Below are 24819 nucleotides of genomic sequence, written 5' to 3'. Positions count from 1 at the left end.
GCTATCAGGGTTAAGAGATAAAATAGATTATTTTTTGCTGGGATGGACAAAAGACATATCAAGATATTTTTTCAACTTAGGTAGGGTTTAGATATAGAGAAAGATGTAGGTCCCTAGGACATCACAGATCTACCAAAAAGATATAAAGTTGAAAGAGCTGGTTGCAGTCTGAGTCAGAGCAGAAAGTGTGTGGTAAATGAATGAATGCCAGACTAAAGATGAATTATATTCTCCCATGAAGAAGCCATTAGATGTTGTAGGAGGAAGGTAGGAAGGTGATACCTTCTGGGCTTTATGAATGTTCATCTAGATTGTAGACTAAATTGTAGTCTAGAGGAATGATTGCAAAAAGAGGGCCTAGAAGAAAGAAAGCCAGTAGAGAGTCTATGGCAATGCATAAGGTGAGAGTCAGAGTCAATGGGAGCCTTGGTAGTTATAGTGGACAAGGAAGAAGGATGGCACAGATGCTGTGGTTCTGGCAGCTCTTGGGATGCAAGGCGGGGTTGACAATAGGAGCAAGAAAACAAGCTAGTTCAAATGAGAAAATTCTCTCTGATTAAATAAATAGAGAACCATTTTGAAGTAATTGTGGTGCATTGTTCTGATGTTCCAAAGGGGTTGTGGCTTCCTTAATCAAAATAATCTAAATTATATTGCTTTTGAAAATTATTCCTGCAAACATTTTTTCGGCCCCCAAGACAGGATACTTTTGAAAAGAGAAATTTATTCATTTTGCCATTTGAACTCGAGCTGTAATGGAGAAAGGAGCCTGCGCTCTATTTGCAACTCTTCATGGCAACAGCTTAAAATTCTCATTTCTCTATGCAAATGAAGTGCACCTTAAATGGTTGTATGTGTTTTCCTCTTGAAGACAGAAAAAAACGGTTGTATATGTGTGACTGCAATAGCATATGAGGCAGCGTTCTTTGGTAATGTATTTTTGTACTTATATATTGCTCTACTGTAGGCCCTGGGGGTTCTAACAGATATTAAATTTGTACAGCAGATTTAAGCAGTGAGAGGAAGTTCACTTTTTCTGGCTTTTCTTCCCACAAGTCCTAGTGACTTAACCTCTGAAGAACAAAGATAGCTAACCTAAGCTTTAAGGTTTAAAGAATTCAAGAAAAGTTATATAAATATCTTCTAAGATACGCACATACATATACACATATATATGTAATAAAGTTATTACCATACAGTTGTGTGATGAAATCTCCTTTAGGGCTAGTTCTAATTGTACTCTGGGTGGCAGCTTTTTGTTTATATGTTTGCTTTGCTTTGATCTATTTTTGTCATGGAACTTTAGGAAATGTGATGGAAGCTATGGACTTTTTCCTGCTACATTTTGCAAGCAGTTTGAGGGGGCATGCAAATTTCCTTAAACCCAATCTCCATCGCTCTGTGAAGAGGCCTCTAGCAGCAGCACACTTGAGTGCAGTGGATGTTCTTGGATAATAGTCTCAGGATGGTCACACGGGTATGAATGTCTAAAAATCACAAGTCATTAAACAATAAGAAACAACAACTCATAGCAGAGAGCGGGCGTCTTGTGTGTATGTTAACAAGGGGGCGAGTTCATAAGAGTGTGGGTAGCTTCTCACATTTTCACCACTTAACAAGAGTCATGGTGCAGTCAACCCTTTATGATTCCCCAATAATATAACAACGTTATACAATAGGACATAAATCAGGAAGATGTGGAGATGGGATAAGCTATCGCTTCCATTTGTCTGTTGAGAACTAGGCGGGTCCAAATCACATGCCTAAATCAAGATCTACGACCGAGCATGAATTATTTTCAACATTTTACTTGTGCTTCACTTTGGCAGAATTAATAAAGTGCTTTAGTTTGAGAGCACTTTTACTAGACTGCAGATAGAAGTAATGAAAAGGTGCTGCTCCTACAGGCAGATGGTAAAATTGGGGTGTGCTTGATCAGGCCTTAAGCTCTCCCTCTGGTGACAGGGCTGTCCGTGCACTCATGGTCGTTAGAGTCCATCAGGAAGAAGCCTCTGTCCTAGGATCCAGCTCACAGCTGTCTGGATTGATGAGCCCATGACTGAAGATCACAGTACTGGCTCCCCATGGCCTCTGATATGAAAGGGATCTGGAAACACCACATGCCCCCCCACCTCCCAAAGTGGAGGGAGGTCTGTGAGGACTCAGTGGGTCTGCAAACACCTGGCTTTGAGCTACAGAAAGAGCAGAGAGGGAAGCTTTATGAGAGGCAGTGCTCATGGCAGGACCCCCATGAATGGTTGTGCAGGTTGGCCCTGTGCAAGGAACCCATGAAGGGCTGTGCAGCTGCGATCTAGCCCCACTTCTGCCTGCAGAATTGTGCCCTCGGTGCACGACTGTGTCCAACTGCAGGAGGAACTTCTCTCCGATCTAACAAATGCCCTGTGTAGGCTAGTGATGGCTGTGATTCAAGGTCAGTGGTAAATACTGACGTCCTCCCAAAGTCAGTGGAACAGGTTCCATCACCACCAAAAGCAGCACGGAGAGAGACTATTTATCAGAGAGAATAAGAGGAAGACAACATGAAAATCAGGCCAAACCCTGGAGCCTTCAGGTCATGTCAGCTCTCCTTTGAACCAAGACACTACCTTGGGAAGTAAAAAGTGGAGGGGAGAGTCAGCCCTGGCAGGAAGTCCAAGATTAAATTGCCTAAATATTTACTCAAATGAGACTGATCATCCTGAAAGAAATGATGGGGAGTCAAGCATCTGCTGTAGCTCAAGTTGCCAAGTTTGTGTCCTTACTTCCTCTTCCAGCGGACACACCCAGCCTTTGAAACTTGTTAGAGTAGGTTTCATGTAGGAGATGATAATACTCTTAGCAAACAAAGAAGCCTACTGTTTCTGCATGACAAAGTGTAGTATATAACTTTTTGACTTATATGTAATATCTGTTCTCCCCTATAGTCTATAAGCCTCTCTAACCACGGTTATATATTTATTCAAGTATTCCTTGAACCTCTCAAGAATGCTTTCTACATAGAAGATGCTCAATAAATTAGCATAGAAGTGTTTCACTAATAGCTTAAGCTATAATGAGACATGTTTAGCTCTTCCACTAGAAGACTGGCTGCCTTTTCAGACTCCAGATAACTTATGTCTTTGTTTTCATCACATTTTATGTCTTTGTTGTCAGTGTTTGGGGTTTTGGCAGAAGATGAGGGAAGGAAAACTTGCTCCTTATGTATGGTGTAATATACCCACTCAAATGTTGGCATATGCACAAGCTAAGCCTGATAAAAATCTCTTCAACAATCTTATTAAATTAGTTCTTTAATCCTATGAAAGGGGAAAAATACTGGGAGATGAATAGAATTCTTGCAAGATGCTGGCTTAGCAATTCTCAAAGCTAACGCTGAAGATTTCTCTAATTAAGTTGGAAATAGTGAGGTGCATTTCCCCCCAGCATTACTGTTTCCAGAGCAATAATACACTTGTATGCCAGGCTGAACTATGTAACCTCCTTAGGGGATGACGTTAAGCTGTCTTCTACCTTTTGTTTGTGAGGAGTCCCTGTGACACACCCAGGCAAGAAAAAGCTACACTAGGCACCAATATGAAAGGCTGTATTCATTGTCTGCCTAGAATATACAACAGACCTTGACTGTAATATCTTACTCTGTTGAAATATCTTTGGATATTTATCAACTTTTTGAAATTATGGGATATTTTTCTTTCCAAAATAAAAATCTTTATCATTTTCAGCTTTCTTTGATAAACCCCCAATGCTTATATTTTAACTTTTAGTAATTCATGCTATAAATACTATACTGCATTTTTTGGCTACTACATTGCTTTTTGTCACTATATATGTGACACCAGGCCAATACACATAGATTGCCTTCATGTCTTTTAAAGGATGTCTACTACTATTACACTGTACAGTACCCATGTAAGTGTCTATCAATAGAAAATAGGCTAATACAGTTTTTGCTTATTTTAGTGTTTTTGCAGTCAGCGCTATAATATATCTTGAACATATATCTTTGTGAGTTTTCCAGTAAATTTCTCTGGGTTTCCAGAAATAGAATTGCCAAGTCTAACTGTATGTGCATTTAAACTGTTGATCTGTACTGCCAAGCCACTCTAGTATGGTGGACCACTCTAGACGCTAACCCGGTACTTACCGTCATGTTTTAAGTAATAGCGCAGAGAGGAAATGATAGTATTTGGATGGCCTGAGGGTAAAGAGGGGAAGGTGTTCTCAGCAAGGCCAACCAGCTCAAGGGCTGCAGCTACCTTTAAGGATGGAGTATCTGTACTCTCACAGCCCATTTTTGAACCATCGTTCCGGAAGTGTTGTTCTAACCAACAGTGTATGCAAGTTTATTGTCCATGTTTTAAAAAATCTTCAGTCTCATCTGCAAAAATTTCTCACTTAAAGTTTCTTTTACTTCTTTGATAATCAACGATGTTGAACAGCTTTTCCTGTGCCGATTGCTGTCTGTATTTTTCTAAAAATTTGCTCTATGTGTGCTCTGCCCACGGAGCCCCGATGTGAGCTGCCTGGATGTTCCCAACATCCGCACCTCTGAAAGTCTCTTTTCCGCTGGCTAATCTCGCTCCCCACATCCTACGAATCATAGTTTCTGTCTGAGAAGTCGGCATGTGGTGGAGTTCGCTGTGCTCATAGGCTCACCCCCTGTGCCGCTGGCCTGTTCAATGCTGCTGTCCTCCACACTGACACCACTCCTCCCTTTCAGTTCCAAACACAGTCTTAAGCCTGCTGTGAGTTGTAAATGCTTAAGGAAATTAGAAGATAATAGGGGCTTACAACACAGACTAGCCAATAAATTAAAACTAAGTATCAGATTTCCCTGTTGCCAAGGTTCTTTGTCCTGCCCACCAAGGGGAGACTTCCTCCGCTCGCCTGCATCTTCTCGGCTCTTGTGCAAGCCTCTTCTCACATCTTGGACCCTTCTTTTCCTTCTCAGAGTTCCTGAGAAGTTCCTCAGAAGTCTCTGCCCTTTTCAGCATTCCAGATCCTGTAATCTTCCCAGAAATCCTAAAGTTCTGATAGTTGAAATGCAAGGCAATTGCAATCTTATACCTGAACTTTCCAATTAGGCTGAACCCAGAGGGGTCTTTTTTTTTTTTTTTTTAACATCTTTATTGGAGTATAATTGCTTTACAATGGTGTGTTAGTTTCTGCTTTATAACAAGGTGAATCAGTTATACATACACATATGTTCCCATATCTCTTCCCTCTTGCGTCTCCCTCCCTCCCACCCTCCCTATCCCACCCCTCCAGGCGGACACAAAGCACCGAGCTGATCTCCCTGTGCTATGCGGCTGCTTCCCACTGGCTATCTACCTTACATTTCGTAGTGTATATATGTCCATGCCACTCTCTTACTTTGTCACAGCTCACCCTTCCCCCTCCCCATATCCTCAAGTCCATCCTCTAGTAGGTCTGTGTCTTTATTCCTGTCTTACCCCTAGGTTCTTCATGACATTTTTTTTTTCTTAAATTCCATATATATGTGTTAGCATACGGTATTTGTCTTTCTCTTTCTGACTTACTTCACTCTGTATGACAGACTCTAGGTCTATCCACCTCATTACAAATAGCTCAATTTTGTTTCTTTTTATGGCTGAGTAATATTCCATTGTATATATGTGCCACACCTTCTTTATCCATTCATCCGATGACAGTGCCCAGAGGGGTCTTTTTGACCATAAAGTCCATCAAGGTGTTTTCCTGAAAAGAAACTCACTCTCTCCTGTGATGATGATAAGAAGCACTGTAGTCTTTTGTTCGTTTCTATTGTTGTCTTTTTAAAAAAGACCTTCTCCCATTTCTCTAGTGGGGTGTTTGCTTTTCCTTTTTATTTGTAAAAGCTCTTTATATCCCATTTCAACCACTTATAAGCACATGCTCTGGGTAATTCTTTTAATTTCTCTGTGCCTCAGTTTTCTCATCTGTGAAAATGGGTCTAAGAGTAGCCTGTACCTCATGAGGTTGTTAGGAAATTAGTTAAGCTTATTACAATGTCTGGCACATACATGTCTGTATATGTTGGTTACTAATTTTACACTTATTCTTACTAAGAATATAAAATTTTTTGTATATTGCAAACAATTTCCCCAGTTTTTAATCTGTATTTTCAATTTTGACTATCTCTCTTCTATTCTGTGAAAAGTGTTGTGGACCTGTTAAGTTTTTTCCTTTATGGTTTCTGGTTTAACATCATGATAAGAAAGACTTTCTCTACCCCAAGTTTATTTTTAAAAATTCATTTGCACATTTATAGTTACTGTTAAATTATTATTCAACATAAAAACAGTTGTTAAAGTATCAGGTAGATGATACAGCACCCCATCCCCCCAAAGGCATATTCTTATATCCTCAGACTCAGATTTAAACTCAGACTGAGATTTAAATTCCTTAAAGTTGAGATTTAATAAAGACAACAAAAAATTCATCCTAGAATAACTGGACTTATTTTTTTTCCCATGACGTGGGTTGACATAAGCATAAAATTGATCCAATGTTATAAGCCGCAGTCCCTGGGTTCTTACTTTAACTCAGCAAGGCATTCGTGAGCCATGAGCCAGGTGGGCTGGGGGAAACATCCTCTTAGAGTGTGGCTCTTCTCCTCTCACTGCTTATTTAGCATGATCCTCACCTAACTGAGAGCTCCGCACACTCTGTTAGTATGAATTTAGAGCAACTGTAGCAGCAAGACTTAACTTCCTTTATATTAACCTAGCGTCTTTGGTACAAGGGGGTAACTAGTCCATGCAGACCAAATGCAGGCTCTTCCTCAAACTGCTTGTAAAGATCTTACCCCTGAAATTCCCAGCTACTGCAGATCCCCACAGTAATGAAACCTACAGAGATCTATTCTTCATTGAACTCAGCTACATTCCTGCTGTGGCTGCCAGTTACTCAGAAACAGCTTCCATGTCTCTGTTCTCAGTGTCTCTAAGTTTGCATGGAAAGAAATAGTAGAAAGAAACAGCTGCTAAGCCGGCTCCCACACTCTATCCAGCCCTGCAGGGGTCTATGACACTTTCCGGGTCACATTACCATGTATACCCCTCGTAGATTTTAAAGCTCACATTTCCTGTGCAGCTCATTTACACCGACTCGGGCTAGAGCTACACTCTCCTGTGTGAGGTCACAGGGGGAAAACTGGTTGTACAATTTGTACTACACCAAACCCAGCCCTAAGTGTAGGCAGAGTGAGCATCTATGTAACAGAGAGAGAGGAAAAAATAACCTCTGTCAGAGAGCTGGCTGGAGAACCTAGAACTTCACTAACATCCCTTTAATAGGTGGCTTTCTTGAGAACGCAAGTGTTTGTGTTTAACTTAAGTTAGGGATAACCATTTTTAAATTGTGAATCAGGAAAACTTTAGTAAATTAGTGCCACTTAAAGCACTTAAGATAGTAGAAAATAGTAGAGAAGTGAGCACAGGCAAGAAACAAGGGTTAGGGTTGAGGAAAGACAAGTTGTAAAGTGTCATTGAAAGAATACTGGGTTGTACTCAGAACACTCCAGTTCACTCATTCATACAACAAATATTAAATGACCACTTACTAGGTGCTGGGCAGTGAGCCTGGCACTCAGCGCTTACTGGTGAATATGACACACATGTCCTTCGCCTTTAAGAAGTTAACACCCTCATGGGGAAGCCCGACAAGATCTATAATTACAAATGGTGATACCCACCATAAGGGTGTTGACTAAAATATGCACAACCTAAAAGTTAAGAGTTATGTTTTATTCAGTGGACATTCTTAGGACTTCAACCTGCGAGACAGGACTCTCAGATAATGCTGAGCAAACTATTTTGAAGAGAAGAGGGGAACCCAGGATATATGGGAGCTTTTGCCACAACACCAGGTAGTCGGAACAAAAGGCTACTGTTAATAAAAGAAAACTAGGTATCTCAAGTTAAGGAATTTAGCACTTTTCTGTGTATGGGAAGGTGCAGGAGTCTGGGCTCACTGAAATCATTCCTCTGATGTGCATCTTAGCTATCTGGGCCAGTACCCTGTGTTTTCTCATCGTGAGTCTCCTCAGGATGCACCATCCCAGGTGGATGGAGTCTGCTGCCTGCTAGGTGGTGGGCGCTCCTTGTTTCCATCCTGAGTTCCCAGGGCTCACTGTCGGGGGCGGCTGTAATGTGGTGGCTACAATCCTCTGGTCACTGATGTGGCGGCATTATTTTATTTCTCAGGGGGAAATGAGCAGGGTGCAGGGATAGGTGCAGAGTTTGCAGGTGGGAGTTTTTCATTTGGTAGATGGGTCAGGGTTGGTCTCTCCGAGAAGATTTTAATTCAAAACTCAAAGGATGCTCAGGTGGTGGTCGTGTGGATGAACCAGGCAGAGAAAACGTCATGTGAAAAGACACAGATGAAGAGTTTAGTGAGTTGAAGGCACTAACAGGGTCTAATATGACTGGGAAGCACTGAAAACAGCAGACAGGGACCTAGATGAGACTGAAGGGCAGACAGGGGTCTCACTGCAAAGGGCCTTACTGGCATCCTAAGGAGCTTATGGCCACAGGAAGGTTTCTAACAAGAGCAGGTGTGACTTGAGTCATACCTCAGGATTACTCCCTGGCTGCTGGATGGAGAAGTGACTGTCCTTATGGCCCTGTCTCTGTCTTAGTTGCTATTAGAGCCACTTCTGTAGGTCAGAAGTGTCCTCTAAGCTCTCTTCAAGTTGTCAGATCTCAGTCTCTTCTTAGCTCTAATAACGAGCTGTGATGGAAAAGTGGGAGAGGAGGGTGTGTGTTAGTGGTGGGATTCGGAGGACACTTCAGGTGCTTCCAGGTAGGTGCGTATGGCAGAGTGGAAGGTAATAAAGTCAAGTGGCTCAAGTCCTAAGTTTACTCAGAGCCGGTCTTTCCCACACGCCAGAACTGTGAGTAACACACACTTTTACTTCACATAGCTTGATCTCATATATCCATTATTTACATTTTGGGAATTTAGGTCAATAGTCTTTTTTACACTCATTTACAAATATTTGTTGTTTCCTGTTTACATGGTAAGGGGGCGGGAACAAAGAAGGCAGTGTGATCCAACGGAAAACATGTGGGGCTTGGAGTTTGTTCAAAATTTACATCCCAGCCCTACGATATACTAACTCCATAAGGTTAGGCCTGAGTCTTCTCTCATCTGAGCAGTGGGGACGCCAATACCCACCTAAATGAGATTTGTACGCCAAGCCTCTAATTTTGGTGTCTATCAATGAGTAAAGTCAGTACACATGTGTAACATTTTAGGGTCCCAAGGATCGTTTCTGGCAAGGAGGGCAGATTAATATGCAGCATTTTCTTCCTATATTGTCAAATAGGTTCAAGATTACAAACTCATCTCTCAAAAGTTTCAAAAGCCTGCATTGCTTCAGTCTTAAAAGGGAAATTAGTTGAGTAGTCACACTGAGAAGCCTAGTTATCTAGCAATACCGATTCCTGAGAGAAATTTAATCTTTCTGTTCTTTTTCTCTTAAGAAATCGATGTATACAGACATTTGCAATTTTGTTGAACTTGTATATTGCCCCCTGCCCCCCTCCCCGCTCATAGCTCATGAGGCTTATGCAAATACAAAGAAGGCTTTAGTACAAAGCCCTTGAGTTGTAGATAATACAGTCCTAAAAGATGCTTTCACATGGGGTGGGGGGCTGTCTTTAATGACTTTCCTTAAAACTTGAGATCTTCCCTTTCAGACACTAGAATCAGAACCAAGTCATATATTCAACTATAGGAAACAGCACAAGACACTGTTGGAGAGGAAGAGAACTTTCCTGTACCCTTCCAAGTTCTTCTGGCTGGTCTAGAAATTAAATTGACATAAGACAGGTTAACAGGAGAAAATCAATTTTAATTTTGTTTGTCTGGGAATCCCACATACGTGAGAGGTACAGAGACAGAAAGGTAAAATGAGGTACATATGCCATCCTGAGCTAAGGAATGGGATAGGGACCGGGGGCTTCCGGGACAGGAGGGTCATTCACATGACAATAGGAGGAAGAGCAGATGTTTGGTAATTAGATGTTTGCCCTGCCGTATAGATGAGGCCACTTAGATAAAATTTATCTCCAGTAATAACTCTTTTCTGGGAAAAATCCTCAATTTAAATTCTTCTAGGTAGTTAAGGGAGGGGCAGTAATTTCCCTTGAAACTGCAGGGTCTTGATTGCCTTTAGCTCAAAATAATCTTCATGTAAAACTGACACATTTTGAGGAGGCTTGTTCTGAACCCCTAAAACGCTAAAGAATTTTGCATTTGGGCAGAAGATCCACAAATCTGAGTGTCACAGAAGAAGCAGAACGGACTTCTCCACTATCCCTTCTCTACTCGCTGATACTGGTGCCTAATGTTTACAAGAGAGGGGAGCTCCAAAAGTTGAAAGAAAACCAAAACACTTTGTTTTCACTTGTTGTAAAAAGTAGAGACAGATTCCATAATATGGGTATGAATATGAAAGTTTTATCCTTAGTGATACAAACATTTTGACTGAGTTTTGCAACTTTATGATGCAAAGTGGTATCCTCTTTGAAACAGAACCCAAGCAAGACAGTTACTGGCAACAACAAGCTAAAAGCATTCTTTGGTTGGGTGGTGGGGGTGGGGGGGAGCGGGTGTGGAATTAAGAGTTAAATGGCAATTTCTCCTTAAAGGACACAGCCATAGTCCAGGGTTAGTGTCCCTTCTACTTCAGCATATGCCTGTGGTAGTCAACATCCCATCATTCAAACACAGTGGTACCTGTCGTGGCCTTATCTTATCTGACTCATTTTTTTCCAAGTTGGGGGTCCCTATTGTAGTGCGGAGCTCACCCAGACAGCAACATACTTTGTTGAGGCAGCACGCTCAGGAGATGCTCACCTTGACTGCTTTTCCTGGGCTATGGAATCTTAAATTGAAATGACAGCTGGGTCCACCTGTGTCTGAGTAGCCTTCCCTTCATGGTGTTCTTTTTCACTTAAACAAAAAACATTTACCAAGAATGATTGAATTCCTGTTCTCAAATCAACTATGTATAATTTAATGAACAGTTATGTTTAAATGCAAAACTACATGTTAGTAGGGCTACAGCTTTGTATCTTTATCCCTATTCTTGATATTCTTACTAAGTGCAATTTGTTCTTTTTGTGCTAAGGATCTTCTCTGGTCTTTTATTATAAAATGGAGATAACTCATAGGATTTTTGGAGACTTTCAGTCAGTTATTACTGTTCATATACTTATCATAAATATGTTTGCCTGAGTAGTACCTCAGAGGTAGCTGAGATTTGGGCAGGTATGGAATAGAGGATAGTTATATTTTGATAGGCATATAGGAAACAGTGTGGGAAAATAGACTTAAAGCAAAGGGTATGCCTAGAAAAGGTGGGAAGACAGTCTCTTGTGGATTCCGTGAAATTAGGAGGATAATGTAGAGTAGCTTGGGTACTTGGAATAGGGAGAAAAAGAGTAGCCTGAAGTAAGAGAGAAGCTCTAAAAAGGCTGCTAGGAGTTTCCAGCTTTCAGTTCACTTCTTCATAGTCTTAGATGTGACATTTTTGTTCCGTAAGTGATCCTAGCTCAGCATGTAGTTCAGAAAGGCACTTAGCCTCTCTAGTCTCCAGCCTGTGTTCTGCTACATGACAGCACAGATGACCTGAAAAGTTGCTTTCTGCTCAAACTTCCATGAACTCACTCACCATTGAGGAATATGGAGTCAAAACATCTGCATTCCACAAGAATACCCAGGTACATGAATAGCATGGCACACTGTCCACAATAGAATTTATGCAAGTTGCGTGGAAACTGGAGAATCACAGCAAAGGTTGGGAGACTTGCAATGGAATAATATTATTTTTAAAGATATCACTCCAATAAAATGAGAAGGCTCCAGGGGCGTGGAAAGAGCTGCAGGTGAATATTTTTGTTAGTTTTGAGAATGTTCTCTTGATTCCTTAGCTGAATTTTGATCATGTACTTACAGTAAAGAATCCAGTGAAAAAAAAAAGCATTCTTGAGATACTCTGAATAAGAAAAAAATCTGAGGGGACAACATGGAGTCAGCAGTCACCCTTCATTCATCCCGAAAAAAGAACCTATTACAATTGTTTCATGATATTTATATCACCAGGAAAATGTCTTCGTTAGAAATACAAAGCTATACGGATATATTGGGAGGTTAAGGAAAGACAAGGAATTTTATCTCAAATTAATACTGACATCCTCACTCTCAATTTTTTTTTTTTCTGAGAATTTGACAACTACAGAAAAGAAAAATTCTAAGGCTCTGAAAACTCTGCTTAGAGGCGTCACCAACACTTTAAATTCAACTCCTTCATTCCCACTTGAAACCCACTCTCAGCCTCTTTAGCGACTGAAAGGCTTTTTGTGCCCTTGTCTTCCTTCTGAGACCTGTGTGTCACACACAGGCACGCGGCAGCAATGGGAAGACTGTCTTTTGTTTGAGGAGAGTGATGACGAGGGTCCCCCAGGTGGCAGAAACCACTTCCACGCTGTTTTCTCAAGTCAGCTCCAGAACACCTTTTACTTAAAGAAGTGAGAATCCATTGTTTGAAGTAGCTTCTTGGCTAAGTTACAATCTTAGGTAGGAAATCTTTTTTGCTTTTTAATTTTATTAATGAATTCGGAGTAAAAGGAAGTTGAGAAACCTGTTGTAGAAATACACTTTATCTGTACACACTAGCCCTTCATTTTTGAGGAAGGCTTTGAGAAAAGGTTACTGGGTGTTTTGATGCCCTATTTTCTTATCACTTGCAACAGAAGCTAAATGTTCTCCTTCTCAGTCAGGTTCAAAACGGCTGAGTGCCTAACACAGGAGGCTGTTAAGTGAGCAGCAGAGTGATGAGGGGGTAGACTCTTGAATCAGAGAGGTCCTCATTGGATTGTCAGTTGCTCCATCATCTATTTGTGTTGTTATGCCTCCTGGACCCAGAAAAGGGGACCCCTGCCTTGTGCTCTGTGGATTAAGGGGTCTTCATATCCAAAACTTACAAACTGCATTTACTAAAGGACTCCTGGTTGCCTCTGTTACTTAGGATCCTGCATTCAGCACTGGCACATAACCGTCAACATCCATCCTCACAATTAACACAATTCAGGACCCAGAGAAATGCTTCTCCATACCTCTTGTCTTCAAAAGGAAAGTCACCTCCACTCGAATACCATGAAAGCTTGCTGGTGGTGCTATTGGTACATCAAAGAAGAACACTGCTTTGGAGTACAAGGAGGATTGGAGCTGCAGCAGAGGCGTTTAGATAAAAGGCAAATTAATTAACTTGTCAAAACTTCCTCTCAGATAGCATAAATGCAATACATTTTTACATAATGAAGTGTCATTTCCAAGTTGTACTGAAACAAATGGCTCCAAAGGCATCTACTAATTAAAGCAGTTTCTGCAACAGTTGTGTTGATGTCTAAGGAACATTTTGTAACAAACATTAAGCATCATATTACATTCAATTTGTACATATATGTGGGTAGGTTGAGATGTAACATGTGAGAAATATGATTCCATCTCTTTACATTGGTGTTTAAATGGCTATTAAACACTAGAAGTAGGGTTTGTTTTGTTTTTATAAAAACATTGAATGAGATTTTATTAAATTTCAAAAACTAGGGGCAAAGTCAAGATGGTGGCATGGGAAGATGCAGAGTTCACATCTCCCCACAACTAGGGCACCTGCCAGACTCTGGTGGGGGACCTTGATGACCAAGGGGATAGGAGGAAACCCCCAGCAAACCAGTAGGACATGGGGGGACTGAGGGGGGTGCAGAAGTGGAGGCCAGGTAGGATTGGTGTCCCTGAGGGGTGGCTGGAAAGGGGGAGGGGTTCCCATGCCTGGAGGGACCCTCAGGGGCTCAGACCGGGGGGAACACCAAGTGAGCGTTTCCCCTGCCCAATCAGCCCCAGAAGCCTGCTTCCATCCTCAGAGGCCCCCTCTAGGCCATGTTGGTCCTGGGGACTTAGGAGGGAAGCAGGGAGAACAGGGAGAGGTAGGAAGGAGGGGCCCTCCAGGACAAGAGGAGCAGAGAGGAGTGGAGGGTGTTTTCCCTGCCCACTCAAGCCCAGGAAGCCTGCTGGGCTCCCAGGCCAGGTCCCTCACCCTCTGAGACCAGAGACATGCTGGGGCCCCATCTGCTCTATGGAGCCTAAGCCCCAACCCACATGCCTCCTCAGGCCCTTTTCCAGCCATGTGGGTCTTAAGCATAGGTCCTACACACTGCCTAAACCCTGCCCCTGCCTAAGCCCTGCACCCCAGAACCAAGGACTTTTCTGCCTTTTTTTTTTCCTTCTCTTTTTTACCTTTGTCGTTCTGTTTTACCCTCCATTTGTTGTTTCATCTATATTTTTATATTCTTTCTAACATATCTATTAGTTTCCTAGTCTAATTTTATTTTTTACTCTTTGTTATTGTTCTCCGTTTTTTCTTTTCTTATTTTTGCCACCCTGTGTGGCTTGTGGAATCTTGGTTCATGAGCCAGGGGTTGGGCCAAGGTTCCTGCAGTGGGAGCTCCAATTCTGAACCACTGGACTAACAGAGAACCTCAGACCCCAGGGAATATTCATTGGAGTGATGTCTCCAAGAGGTCCTCGTCTCAGCAACAGGACCCATCTCTACCCAACAGCCTAAAAACTCCAGTGTTGGAATCCTGAGGCCAAACAACCAGTAAGACAGGAACACAATCCCACCCATCAAAAAAAAAAAAAAAAAGAGCGAGCTATGGCAAAAAAATATGTCACAGAAGAAGGAGCAAGGTAAAAACCTATAAGATCAAATAAATGAAGAGGAAATAGGCAATCTACCTGAAAAAGAATTCAGAGTAATGATAGTAAAGATGATCCAGAATCTCAGAAATAGAATGAAGGCACGGAATGAGAAAATACAAGAAATGTTTAACCGAGATCTAGAAGAACTAAAGAACAAACAAGCAGAGATGAACAATACAATAACTGAAATGAAAAATACACTAGAAGGAATCAAAAACAGAATAACTGAGGCAGAAGAATGAATAAGTGAGCTAGAAGACAGAATGGTGGAAATAACTGCCTAGAAGCAAAGTAAAGAAAAAAGAATGAAAAGAATTGAAGACAATCTCAGAAACCTCTGGGACAACACTAAATGCAACAATGTTTGAATTATAGGGGTCCCAGAAGAAGAAGAGAAAAAGAAAGGGTCTGAGAAAATATTTGAAGGGATTATAGTGGAAAACTTCCCTAACATGGGAAAGGAAATAGTCACCCAAGTCCAGGAAGTGCAGAGAGTCCAATACAGGGCAAACCTAGGAGAAACACACCAAGACACGTATTAATCAAACTAACAAAAATTAAATTCAAAGAGAAAATATTAAAAGCAGCAAGGGGAAAGCAAAAAATAACATACAAAGGAATCCCCATTAGGTTATCAGCTGATTTTTCTGCAGAAACGCTGCAGGCCAAAAGGGAGTGTCAGGATATACTTAAAGTGATGAAAGAGAAAAACTGACAACCAAGATTACTCTACCTAGCAAGGATCTCATTCAGATTTGATGGAGAAATCAAAAGCTTTTCACACAAGCAAAAACTAAGAGAATTCAGCACCACCAAACCAGCTTTACAACAAATGTTAAAGAAACTTCTCTAGGCAGGAAACACAAGGAAAGAAAAATATCCACAAAAACAACCCCCCCAAAATTTAGAAAATGGTAATAGGAACATACATATCAATAATAACCTTGAATGTAAATGGATTAAATGCCCCAACCAAAAGACACTGACTGAATGGATACAAAACCAAGATCCATATATATGCTGTCTACAAGAGACCCACTTCAGACCTAGGGACACATTCACACTGAAAGTGAAGGGATGGAAAAAGATATTCCATGCAAATGGAAATCAAAAGAAAGCTGGAGGAGCAATACTCGTATCAGATAAAATAGACTTTAAAATAAAGACTGTTACAAAAGATAAGGAAGGACACTACATAATGATCAAGGGATCAATCCAAGAAGAAGATATAACAATTATAAATGTTTATGCACCCAACATAAGAGCACCTCAATATATAAGGCAAGTGCTAACAACCATGAAAGGAAAAATAGTAACACAATAATAGTAGGGGAATTTAACACCCCACTTACACCAATGGACAGATTATCCAAACAGAAAATAAATAAGGAAATACAAGCTTTAAGTGACACAATAGACCAGATAGATTTAATTGACATTTATAGAACATTCCACCTGAAGTGCCAGAATACACTTTCTTCTCAAGTGCACATGGAATATCCTCCAGGATAGATCACATCTTGGGTCACAAATCAAGCCTCAGAAAATTTAAGAAAATTGAAATCATGTCAACATCTTTTCTGACCACAACACTATGAGATTGGAAATCAATATCAGAAAAAACACTGTAAAAAACACAAATACATGGAGGCTAAACAGTATGCTACTAAATAACCAAGAGATCACTGATGAAATCAAAGAAGAAATTAAAAATACATAGAAACAAATGACAATGAAAACAGGATGACCCAAAACCTATGGGACACAGCAAAAGCAATTCTATGAGGGAAGTTTACAGCAATTCAATCTCACCTCAAGAAACAAGAAAAATCTCAAATAAAAAATCTAACCCTACACCTAAAGCAACTAGAGAAAGAAGAACAAAGAAAACCCAGTCAGTATAAGGAAAGAAATCCTAAAGATCAGAGCAGAAATAAATGAAATAGAAATGAAGAAAACAATAGCAAAGATCAATAAAGCTAAAAGTTGGTTCCTTGAGAAGATAAAACAAAATCAATAAACCCTTAGCCAGAATCATCAAGAAAAAAAGAGAGAGGACACAAATCAATAAAATTAGAGATGAAAAAGGAGAAATTACAATTGATGCCACAGAAATACAGAGGATTATAAGAGACTACTACAAACTACTATATGCCAATAAAATGGACAACCATGAAGAAATGGACAAATTCTTGGAAAGGTACAATTTTCCAAGATTGAACCAAGGAGAATTAGAAAATATAAACAGACCTATCACAAGCAATGAAATTGAAACTATAATTTAAAGTCTTTCAACAAACAAAAGCTCAGGACCAGATGGCTTCACAGGCGAATTCTATCAAACATTTAGAGAAGAGCTAACACTGATCCTTCTCAAACTCTTCCAAGAAATTGCAGAGGGAGTAACACTCCCAAATTCATTCTACAAATCCACCATCACCCTGATACCAAAACCAGAAAAAAATGTCACACACAAAAAAATTATAGACCAATATCACTGATGAACATAGATGCAAAAATCCTGAGCAAAATATTGGCAGACAGAGTCCAACAACACATTAAAAGGATCATACACCATGATCAAGTGGGATTTATCCCAGGAATGCAAGGATTCTTCAATATACACAAATCAATCAATGTGATACATCATATTAACAAATTAAGGAATAAAAACCATATGATCATCTCAATAAATGCAGAAAAAGTTTTTGGCAAAATTCAACACCAATTTATGATTAAAAACTCTCCAGAAAATGGGCGTAGAGGGAACCTACCCCAACATAATAAAGGCCATATATGACAAACCCACAGCAAACATCATTCTCAATGGTGAAAAACTGAAAGCACTTCCACTAAGATCAGGAACAAGGCAAAGATGTCTACTCTCATCACTCTTATTCAACATAGTTTTGGAAGTCCTAGCCATGGCAATCAGAGAAGAAAAAGAAATAAAATGAATACAAATTGGAAAAGAAGAAGTAAAACTGTCACTGTTTGTAGATGACATGATACTGTACATAAAAAATCCTAAAGATGCCACCAGAAAACTACTAGAACTAATCAATGAATTTAGTAAGGTTGCAGGACATAAAATTAATGCACAGGAATCTCTTGCATTCCTATATGCTAACAACGAAAAATCAGAAAGAGAAATTGCGGAAACAAACCAATTTACCATTGGAAAAAAAAGACTAAATTACCTAGGAATAAACCTACCTAAAGAGGCTAAAGAGTTGTACTCAGAAAACTTTAAAACACTGATGAAAGAAATCAAAGATGACATAAACAGATGGAGAAATATACCATGTTCTTGGATTGGAAGAATCAATATTGTGAAAATGACTATACTACCCAAAGCAATCTACAGATTTAATGCAATCCTTATTGAACTACCAGGGGCATTCTTCACAGAATTAGAACAAAAGATTTTACAATTTGTGTGGAAACACAAAAGACCCTGAATAGCCAAAGTAATCTTGAGAAAGAAAAATGGAGCAGGAGGAATCAGGCTACCTGACTTTAAACTATACTACAAAGCTACAGTGATCAAGACAGTATGGTAGTGGCACAAAAAACAGAATTATAGATCAATCGTACAGGATAGAAAGCCCAGAGATAAACCCACACACATATGGTCACCTAATTTAAAACAAAGAAGGCAAGAACATACAATGGAGAAAAGACAGCCTCTTCAATAAGTGGTGCTGGGAAAACTGGATAGCTACATGTGAAAGAATGAAATTAGAACACTTCCTAACACCATACACAAATATAAACTCAAAATTGATTAAAGACCTAAATGTAAGACTGGAGACTATAAAACTCTTAGAGGAAAACATAGGAATAACACTCTGACATAAACCACAGCAAGATCTTTTTGGATCCACCTCCTAGAGTAATGAAAATAAAAACAAAAATAAACAAATGGGACCTAATTAGATTTAAAAGCTTTTGCAGAGCAAAGGAAACCATAAACAAGACGAAAAGACAACCCTCAGAATGGGAGAAAATATTTGCAAATGGAACAACGGGCAAGGGATTAATCTCCAAAATATACAAGCAGCTCATGCAGCTCAATATTAAAAAAACAAGCAACCCAATTAAAAAATGGGTGGAAGATCTAAATAGACATTTCACCAAAGAAGGCATACGGATGGCCAAGAGGCACATGAAAAGATGCTCAACATCACTAATTATTAAGTAAATGCAAATCAAAACCACAATGAGGTATTACCTCACACCGGTCCGAATGGCCATCATCAAAAAATCTACAAACAATAAATGCTGGAGAGGGTGTGGAGAAAAGGGAACCCTCTTGCACTGTTGGTGGGAATGTAAATTGATACTGCCACTATGGAGAACAGTACAGAGGTTCCCTAAAAAACTAAAAATAGAACTACCATACAACCCAGCAATCCCACTACTGGGCATATACCCTGAGAAAACCATAATTCAAAAAGAGACGTACCACAATGTTCATTGCAGCTCTATTTACAATAGCCAGGACATGGAAGCAACCTAAGTGCCCATCAACAGATGAATGGATAAAGAAGATGTGGCACATATATACACTGGAATATTACTCAGACATAAAAAAAACAAAACTGAGTTATTTGTAGTGAGGCAGAAGAACCAGAGTCTGTCATACAGAGAGAAGTAAGTCAGAAAGAGAGAAGCAAATACTGTACCCTAACGCATATATATGGAATTAAAAAAAATGGTACTGATGAACCTAGTGGCAGAGCAGGAATAAAGATGCAGACATAGAGAATGGACTTGAGGATGAGGTGGGGGAGGGGGAAGCTGGGGTGAAGTGAGAGAGTGGCATGGACATATATACACTACCTAATATAAAATACATAGCTAGGGGGAAACAGGTGCATAGCACAGGGAAATCAGTTCAGTGCTTTGCAACAACATAGAGAGGTGGGATAGTTTGGATGGGAGGGAGGCTCAAGAGAGAGGGGATATGGGGATATATGTATACATATAGCTGGTTCACTTTGTTGTACAACAAAAACTAACACAGCATTGTGAAGCAATTATACTCCAATAAAGATGTATAAAAAATTTCCAAAAACTAAAATAAACATTTCATCTTTATTTAAATTATTTTAATATTTAAAAATATACTTTGTATTAGGCTCTCTAAATTTAATAATTTAAAATATTTTATAGGAAAATAAATTTAAATTTGAAACACAATGTTTTGATCCTTCACATTTTCTTTACTTTACAGTTTTGATAAAATATATTTGGTACATAATATTTGAATTTTGGTAAAATATATGCAAATGTTACACACGTTCAATACATTATGCTTTATTTTTTAATCCTTTAGATTAGTACACTGATAGAATACAAATTATGTGAAAAATCTTGTTTATAACAGCATAATTATTATGCTGAAATGAAGACAAGAAAAATACATTTTGAGGAATGTACATAATAATAATTTCTTACTTTCTCGTGTTAGTACTCTTTCAAACATTTTTAGTCCAGAGACAGAATACCCAAAGATACACATTAATAATTAAGTTTAATCACTTTCAATGTTTTGTCAACTTTTAGTAATAAAAAACATAGCTTTAGTAATAAAAAACATAGCTTTACACATATTTTTCAATTTTGTTTTTATAAAAGGACATGTATCAATGTAGAGGAATGGGATGTATTTATTTACCACTGTGATAGCTTGAGTTATTACTATTAAGTACGTTGCCATATGGCATGAAATCCTTTATTCATACTCTCGCCCAGGCCCCACAATTTCTATGAATGGGTCTGAGTGAATGATCTTTAGAATTAAACCTCTTGGGGCTTGAATTTCCTCACCTGTAAAATCAGAATGATAACACTTCCCAAGATGATGGTGAAGATGATAGGAATGCTGTAAAGCCCTTAGCACAGTGAAAGATGGTGAGAATTCAATTACAGTGTTTATAATATCCTTACATGAAGTAACAGCTCACTAGCTTCTGATATAGCATTGTCTGATTAAGTAATTTGTAAGAACCATGCCATCTCTTTACATAGGCATTTAAATGTGTTGAACACTAGAAGTACAAATGATGTTACTTTTATAAAAATATTTAATGAGATGTTATTAATTTCAAAAACCAAAATGAACAGTTCAACTTTACTTTGACAACACTTCCTAAGATGATGGTAAAGGTAAAGTGAAATGATACCCATAAAGCCCTTAGCACAGTAAATGCCTCAAAGATAGTGAGAAATCAATTACGGCATTTATTTATCATTTCCTTACATGAAATAACTTCTAACTAACCTATGATACAGCATTGTTCTGATTAAATGTGTCCCAACGAAAGTTAACTTTTTCTTTTGGGTGTGGATACAAATATGAAAATTTACTTTGTAAAGCTTCCGCTGTTATAGAACATGGCTATGTTAAAACGTAGCACTTTGTTATCCTCCTTTTATTTACGGAGAGGGAGAGCGGTATTCTTGGCCTCAGGTATAATTTTTTTTAAAGGCACTTCTTTGGCTTCTCTAATCTTTCTTTTCCTTTTCCATTTTATTGTTTACTACTTTTATAACACCCAGCACAGCACTAAGTGTAGGAGTTTAAGAAACATGAATCTAATTTTTCAGTACTTCTCACTTTTATTTTGTTGAAAAATTTTCTTTGAATCAGTTAAAAAAGAAAGAAAGAAAAAGACACCCACTATGGGACCTTAAACTAAAGTGCCTACTTAGTTATCTGATGGATTTCTGGTCATGAAATTCATGGCTTTTGTACTAATCATGCTGCTTATTGACTTAAAAAATTAATTCATACTAGAAATCACAATAGTAAAACAGAGCTCATAAACTAAAACAACATAAAGGCAGTCAGGTCAAAATGAACGTCAGATGAAAAGAAAACATCATAAGGATGATGTCTTTAGCTTATAAACAAAATAATTTTAATAACTATAAGGGTTTGAGAAAATGTTACCAAGAAGCTCATCTTCTACTATCTAAAATGCTATAACAGAAGCAATGGACACATGTTCCTTTTATGGGAACTGTCAAAGTAGATGTACTTTTTTTTTTTTTTTTTTTGCAATATGCGGGCCCCTCACTGTTGTGGCCTCTCCCGTTGCGGAGCACAGGCTCCAGACGCGCAGTCTCAGCGGCCGTGGCTCACGGGCCTAGCTGCTCCGCGGCATGTGGGATCCTCCCGGACCGGGGCACGAACCCGCGTCCCCTGCATCGGCAGGTGGACTCTCAACCACTGCGCCACCAGGGAAGCCCAGAGATGTACTTTATTAACAACAACAATGAAAGTCGAATCTAAAAATCAGATTCACTATTCTAAGTAATATCAAAACATGACTAGAAAGCTGCTGTAATACTCCCACTAAAAGTACCCAAATCTGGGCCCAGATTTCTTATCATCTGAACAACTCAAAGTCATTTAGCTCCAAGTTCTCTCTACCTTGCTGCCCTTGTCACTTCCAGAAAGTATACAGAATGCTCCCACAACCTTCCATGACTGGGGGTCCCCTAACCTTGTTCTGACATTTAAGATCATCCATCCATGACTGGGGGTCCCATAACCTTGTTCTGACATTTAAGATCATCCAAAATACATACATACATCATACAAAATACATACATACATCCCACTCACTCATACAATATTGCTTTTATCCTACACTTAGCATCCAATGATTCAAATAAACTGTACCTTTCTTTAATACCGGAACATTCTGGGTCATCTTGCTTGTGATTTCTGCCTGGAATGACAGCCTGCCTCCTACCTTCTACACTAGAAATCCAGCCTGTCCCTTCCAGTTCATTGTTCCTAATCTCCCCAATCACTAGCTGAGCTCTTCCTCCTTTAAACCATCATATTCCATTCCAAAGCACTTTATGCTCCTTGTGACATTTTTAATATTGTGCCTTGAATATCAGGTTTCGTTTGAGTTTTTTGTTTGTTTTTGTTTTTCAGGGGTGAGGTACATTTGCAAATTGCCTTTCTGGATTGTTTCTCCTTCCAAGCAGGAGCTGGGTTTTACTTATCTTTAGAACAATGACAGCTCTAAGAAATCTGTTGAATTAAATATTTATGTTGACTCAGTTTCTAGATTTTTAAGACATGTTTAGATATATCTGAAGTTTGGAATTGTGGAAAGAAAGAAAGAAAAGCTAAGGGATGCTGGCTTAGTTGAATAATTTAATTTCTTGCGTAGAACCATGCCTAAGGTTACTGTCCAAATTGTCTGCTGCGGTCTTAATACACAGAACTACTCAGCGGGTTTCTGTTTGATTTCTGTAATCAGGAAAAAAGTCACCGCAGATTTATCTGTTCACTCTTTTTTTTTTTTTTCAACATTTTAAACACTTATTATGTGCTATGTTCAGCAAAAGAAAAATAAGAGGAAGTCACACATTTTGGTGTATATTCATCTTTGGTTTTGCAGACAAAAAACAAAAGCTAAATTCCTTTCCAAAATTGTGTAATCTACTTAACTCTGATGCCTGAAAGCATCTATTCTTTCCATTCTCTTTCATCCTCAAATGTTTTATTTTGCACTGTTTGAATCTGTAAGTTGCTACAAGTCCCTTTGAACATAGGAGAAAGACAAATAGTGAATATTAATGACTACATCTGCTAATACTCACCATCTAAAGGTCTCAAAAATTCCACAGATCATACTGACACCTACAAAAATCACTCTGAGGTATGTCCTGGAAACAGTGATGAATAAGATAATCTACTCAAGTTTCTTTCTTGCTGCTACGAAATATCAAGAATTTAGACACTGAGCACATTTAGTCATTAATGGTCTCACAGCACAAATTGCCCGAAACTAGATGCTCACAACCCAGACACCTTGGCCTAACTCCAAAGAAAGTAATTACATTCAGTCTATCTGAAATTCCCAGTGCAGTAACTGGAATCAGGTTTTGTATCCTGCTTAGCTGAACTATTATGCAGTATCATTGTACAGCAATAACACAGCTGCTGTATTTGACTGAATTCTACTTCTTCCAGTTTGAGCAACTAAAATGGCTCTGTTCCAATTTTTTCTAATAAGAACTTGAACAGATAAGACCTAGAGAGTCCTTCCTCTTTCTCGAAGACCCAGGATTTCTGCTGCCAAGACAACTTATTGACAGGGTTATATAATCTCAACTTTATAAAGAACCTAGTTGCAACATGGCACAGACATGTTTTCAATCACCATTAGGTGATTTTTATCATCTTTATCAGCAAAAAATAAAAAAGTCAGTGGCATGTTTTACAAAGACCCTTTTGTTTAGTTCCTTCATCAACAACAGTAAAAATGTATACTCTTATGATGGAGAACAGCTATTGTCATTTAACCAAATATCCTAAATCCAGTACATGAGACATTATGAGGCCTGTTATAGGCAGTTCTTAGCAGCTTTTAAATTTTTCTCATTTTCAGGCCAGGATATGTTTATCAATTCCTAGAATTACAAAACTTTTGTATATTTACTGAATGCCATTTATTAATAATCTGGTAAACTATGGGAAGCTCTTAACACCTTTCCTCATTTCTAGGTATTTATTACCTTTTTTACAAGCTGCAAATGAAATTGGCCAAGTCTTTGGCTGGGCTTATCGATGAAAGATCAAGAGAAAGTGAAGCAACATCTCTCAAAAGGAATAGTTAATAATCTCTAGCATTTACTGGGGACTTTACCACATGCCAGGCTCTGCTGTGTTAAAGATATGACTGTGTGATGATCTCATTTAATTGTCAGAGTAACCTGTGACCACCCAAGTGGGTGGTGTCATATTCTCAGCTTAATGATGAGGAGACTCAGGTTTAAAGATAAATAACTTGCCTAATATCACAGTTAGAAAGTGGCAGAATTAGAATTTAAGTCAGGCAGTCTGACTCCAATTCTATAATACAGACGCTAGGGAAATTTCAAATATCATAGTATCTTAGAATGAAAACAAAATTTATGAAAAACTGTGACAAAAACTAAGCAAGTCTCTCAAGTTCTTTGTAAATAAAATTGTCATTAAATTTCAATCTAAAATTTTGAATGGTCCAAATG

This window comes from Pseudorca crassidens, chromosome 1 (genome assembly GCF_039906515.1).
Source record: "Pseudorca crassidens isolate mPseCra1 chromosome 1, mPseCra1.hap1, whole genome shotgun sequence".
NCBI classification, from domain to species: Eukaryota; Metazoa; Chordata; class Mammalia; order Artiodactyla; family Delphinidae; genus Pseudorca; species Pseudorca crassidens.
Note: the sequence above shows the minus strand (reverse complement) of the source record.